The following is a 5783-nucleotide window of genomic DNA, read 5'->3' on the forward strand; positions in this document are numbered from 1 at the left end:
GTCAAGGTATCAAGTGAAGCTTGTTACATGTTGTTTGCATTGTAATAAATGCCACTCTAATTTTAGTGGGTTTTTATTATACCAAAATTGTAGACCTTCCTCAGCCTGAACATGTGGCCTGTCTTGGCTTAAAGTTTAGGTTTAAGGGCCTGGAACTATTTAATTGAACAAACAGTGTATATTTGACTTGCCTCCCTTTATCGATCAGTTTCAGGTCAAACACTTCTGTCCCAATGTTGTTGTTGGTCAGAATTCACAGCCTTGTTCAGTTTGAGTATACCACTACCTGAACTGTATGCTTGCACATGGAAGGATGCTGTGAGCTGCATATGTGTGTGTGATGGTGTGTGTTATGCACCTGCATGCATTGCACTGTAGGTGAATGTGTGCGTGATTGAGTTGATGCAAGATGATTTCTCCTCGTGTGTGGATATTTAACTGTATTAAGGCAGCATTAAGATAATTTAGATGAGCCAGTTTTGGTGGTTGAAGGTATATATATATTTTTTTTATTTTTTTATTTTTTTTTATTTATTTATTTATTTGGGCTGCACTCCCCTGACTGAGGAGAGACTCTTTTTATTATGTTTACACATCAATCTCAGATATGGCAGTCCGCCGCTGTCCACTGAGGCGTTATATTGTAACTGTTGAAGAGTAAACATGTATTTAAGAGCTGTGAGGGAAGGAGGAAAGTCTGACACAGCAAATCTGAGCAGATGAAGATGCAACCTGGCTGTCAACAAGTCTGTGGACTAAAGACAGTTCAGTTTAAGTGAAGTATAAATGCAGTGAAGCTTCAAGACTCTGTCTTATTTATCCCACCAGTAACCTAACTTCCTCCCTTCTGTCTGTGCTTGGTCTTTCCATCCATCTCTTTCAGTTTTTTATTCTTGGCCTGTTTCATTTCCACTGCACTGCAGTGAAACGTCAGACATATAGGCTGCTCTGGAGCAAGACATAAATTTTTTTCAAGTAACCACATCTCTGCAAAAAATGACAATGACTCATTTTAGGCCAGAGGTGGGCAACATTTTTTTCCCAAAGGGCCACATCAACACGTTTAAAGCAATCAAAGGGCCGCATAGAGAATTGGAAAATAAATCATCTTTATTACCGGTAATCTAGAAGACCTTTTTCAGGTCTTGTCTTATTGTAGCATACTTTATAAAACGTGTCTTTCCATTATACTTTAGGAATATATGACATATTCTGTAAACTGGCTCTTGTGACAATATATAATACATGCTAGCTTAACATGTTATACATGTTAGCGGAAATATGCAAAACAAACGTATGCATTTGTGTTTCTAAATCTTTAAACTTCAGTCTAGTTTTGGAAACACAATGATTTAAAAATGTTTTTAAAATGTTTTGCATAAGATGTTTAATTTAAAAGTCCTTAAGTCTCTTTGATAAATTGCAGGTTTTTTTTAAACTAATGATATTGGGGGCTTGATGGAGATTGTCCAAGGGCCCTTTTTGGCCCTCGGGCCTTAAATTGCCCACTTCTGCTATTGGTAATATTCAGGCAGTTTTACAACACATCCTTTCTGAGAACAGTTGAGTACAGAAAGGCAATGCTCCACAAACTGCCTTTCTAGTTAATGTTACATGCAACTCATTGAATAAAGCTTTATTTTATATTTTGCAAATTATTGTGTTCATCCTGTGTTCTGCTAATTGTTTTCTTTCTTTAAAATTACAGGTCAGGACCAAGCCCTGAACATTTATATGACAAGAGATTTCCCTGCTTTATTACTGTCCAGTCAACGTGATTTAAAACAAATTGTAAAACATGTTTGTGTGTTTGGTACATTTAATCTTTTGGGGTTATGCAAAACAGGTTTTGAACCATTAAAATGTTACCTGTTGTAGATATCTGATTGAATGACCTCACTTTGAAGAAACAGTTTACTTTGGACTGTACTGACGAGTCAATGTCTGGTTCGAGTGGAGCCAAGACCAAAGTAGATTGTTTCCATCTTTAAAAAAATTCTTCATCTGTTCTGATCACTATTGTTTGTTTATCATTTACTCTGTTATTAGTTTTGCATTACATGGTTATTCTGGCAAAAATAAGATATTCTTGCTGTAAATGCTACCACTAACTGCTGCTTCCACTGTTTGCACTTGCAAAAATTAAAAAATTAAAAAAACACAGAATGCTTTTTAAATAACCACCCAATGTGAAATTAACAGCAATAAAAACGTTTATAAAATACAGTAGTTTTCATATGAACTGCTATGAAGTATTTGAGATTGGAGTTGTTTTGAGATGGCAACAATCCACTTTAGTCGTGACCTCAATCGAACACAATATTAAGCTTTTGTTTTTGGAGAATTATCAAAAACTCTTACAAAAATGGGAAACATGAAGTAGCGTGAAGACATTCTTGCCACATATGTGTTGTTCTCCCAGTAACCATTTTCAGACTGAATTTTTCACCTTTGAGTTCTCCATTGATGAAGATTAACGAGAGCCTGGCTCTGCTCTGACTTACTGCCACCTCCACCTTTATTCACGTCTGTCTAACACCATGTTTTGTCTTTCACAGGTCACTTGGACTTTTTTACTTTGAGGCACATGTGAAAGAGTCATGTGCGCTCTGACCATATTATGTATATCTAATCACTTTGCAGAGTCAAGACACTTCTAATACCCGTTCCTGTTATTGCTGAGCTAAACTGCTCCTCTGGCAGTTCAGAGGCCGTGCAAGTTTAATGCTTCTTATGAGGAAGAGCAGAAATAAGGGATAAGGCGCTGAATCTTGTGTGTGTAAATGTGAGGTTTGCAGCAGCGCTGCAGTAATCAGCTCGACCCAACACGTACGCTTTTGAAGCTGCTGCAGGCTGACACTGCATCATGCTGTCAGCAGAGCAGGATTTTGTGCTTACATAAAAAGATGATTTACTAATTTTAGTCCAAAATGCACATGTAGAAAATAGTCTGAAGAGTTGATCCTAAAACCCTTAACTATATGAGTAAGTTAAGGAGCATAACGATGTAGACACTGAGTTTAGGGGCCAGATTTAGACAACGTGGACGGTTAAAATTAGATCTAAGGATATAGGGGCGTTTATGTTGATTTTTTCCCTCCACTTTTTCAGATCTGTCCTCTGAGGCATCAGGTCACGGTCAATTAAGCATCCTAAGCAGCACGTGTGGACAGCTTCAGGCTTTAATCTTGCTAACAAGTGGCGCTTGACACAGGGTGCAGAGGGCACGACTGCTTCAATCCTATTTTGACCCTGTTACAAAACAAAAGCGTGGCCTGCACACAAATCTGACCTGAAACTACACGTAATTCCTCCAGTTTACCAGGCTATGCATAATACATTTGCACTTTAGCACTGAGTCTAAACAGTTATGATGCCACGAGTTTCAGCCAAGCTAAAGCTTACATTGTTCTTTATTTTGATTGGATGCTTTATACAACATTGTTTCCTCATCTAAAATACAAAGTTTACAGTCATGAGAAAAAGAAGACACTCAATTTGTCAATTCCTGGGTTTTAAATATGACATTATAAAACTTTACCAAGTCCTAAAACTATTTAAAGCTAATCTCAAGTGTTTAATATACACATAACAGATTCCACCATATGAAAACATATGAAACAAATAAAGCCAATAAAAAGGCTGTATCTGGAAAAATAAATCCACCCTCACTGTTTCCATATGATTTAGGAGTGTATGTATTAGCTAGGTATTGCTGATCAGGATGATTTACTGATCATCTGCAGGTGTGACCACCTCTATAAAAGAAGGGGTTTGTTATTTTACGGCTCTGGAGCATACAGGTGTGTGTTAAGACAACGCCAACAAGGAAGGCATTATAGCCTTAAAAAAACAGCTCTTGCTGCCCATCAGGGTTAAAGGTCGCTGACAAACAATTTGGACTCCATCAGTTTACAGTGAGAAAGATGATTCAAAGACAGTGTTCAGTTTCCCAAGAATGGACGTCCCAGCAAATTAATCCTCAAAGAAATTGCAATACCCCAAGAACTTAATGGACTCAGCCTCAGGTAGCGTGTTAAATGTTAAAGTTCAAGTACGTCTTGTTTAGAAGGATTGTCAGAATCTGTCTGACAGCTGAAGCGTGGACCAAACTGGGTCATGATGCAGCAGCAAATGCACAAAAGAACCAGGGTGCTTCAGTGGTCCAAAGTCCAGACATCAACCTGTTTGAAATATTGTGGAGACCCTGAGAGCTGTGCAGAAATAAATATCCACAATCCTCAAAGAACTAAAGCAACAATGGGAAGAAGAGTGTGCCAAAATTCCTGGGCAACAATGTGAGAGGCTGATAAAGTCAAACAGAACCCTTCATCAAGTTATTGTTCTACATGCTGTAGGCATGGGGGGTGGGGGCTTAGTTTTTCCACACAGCTATCCCATTATAGCTCAGTATTTGTTTATTAATAATAAGAAGGTGGAATTAAGTTGACTGTGTTGTGACCACCAAAATAAAAAATGTTGTTCAGCGTATGTACTGGATTTTTCCGTGACTGTACTAACTGGAACCGGTGTCAATTTTATCACCTTATAGTGAAAAAAAAAAAAAAAAACACAAGTCGCCATCGAGTCCAAACTTCTCTAACATGCAAGTGCAGTAAGACACTAGGAACGTAAGAAATGACATTTATGAGTAGAGCAATGCTTTAACTTAGTCTGCGGTACTTGTTAAGACATTCAGAGTAAACCTCAGGAGGTTTGTCTTAATTCCCCCGCGCCTTGAGAATGTCTTATCAGTCACATTTTGCTGACTTTCTTCTTCTCTTTGAAGAACTACTTTCCTCAAGATTGTCAAGAGGATGTCCAAGTTTCACTCTCTTTTCTTTGAGGGACCACAAGATAATTTGTCATATCTTCATGGACATTAGTGTTCATAGTCACATGCCTCACAGTAAAGCTCAGTTCCACAGACAGAACAGACATCCCACGTGATATTTTTGCCCAGGTCACGGTCCAGTGATACTCAGTAAGTGTATAGACTTTTTTTTAGCTGTTCCCCCTTCTTCCCCTCTCTGTGTAGCATTTATCTCTCTGCATGGTTTTGGCAGTGATGTGCTTTTCCCAGCATTTAGCCAAGAGAGGGAGCGAGGAGGGGAGAGGTAGAGAAAAGGAGAGCCTTTTCAAGGGAGGAATGAAGGACGCTTTATTAAAGGAGGCAAGGCCTTTTGAGAGGTTGTACACTCCCCCTCCTCCTCAAACTCCCTTCCATGCCCCATGTGTCTGGCCCTATTGTCACTGGGCGGTGGCAGGAACCCCTGCTCCAACACACTCGCACACAAACACCCCAACTTGGTGCTTTGTCACTGTAAGTCACCTCAGAGACTGATGCAGAGCGGCTACGTTAAAACAACCCCATTCTCCACAGTAGCCCTTCACCATTCTGCTACTGCCTGGTCCACTGGAAAAAAAAACACATTTATTTGGCTGTCAGAAAACATACAGGAGACACAGAGATGGGGCGTGGCATGCTGGGAGGAAGGGACAAGCAATTGAAGGGATAAAGTTGGGAGGGAAATGTGAAAGGTTTAGATGGTAGAGAAGGTGCAGCTGAAAACAGACGGAGGGTTAGGGTTAGGGTTAGGGTTAGGACAGAAAACAAAATATGGAGACAAAGAAGAAAGAAAACTGGTTAACTGAGGCAAAGTTTGAGAAAATGAGTGGAAAGACTGGGGCGAAAGTAACAAACAAGGAGCAGGATGCTGTCAGGATGGGGATCAGTGGGGTCCCTGGTTGTTTGTAGCTGTGCGTGAAATGTGTGCCTTTAG

This window comes from Nematolebias whitei, chromosome 8 (genome assembly GCF_014905685.2).
Source record: "Nematolebias whitei isolate Nwh7 chromosome 8, NemWhi1, whole genome shotgun sequence".
NCBI lineage: Eukaryota > Metazoa > Chordata > Actinopteri > Cyprinodontiformes > Rivulidae > Nematolebias > Nematolebias whitei.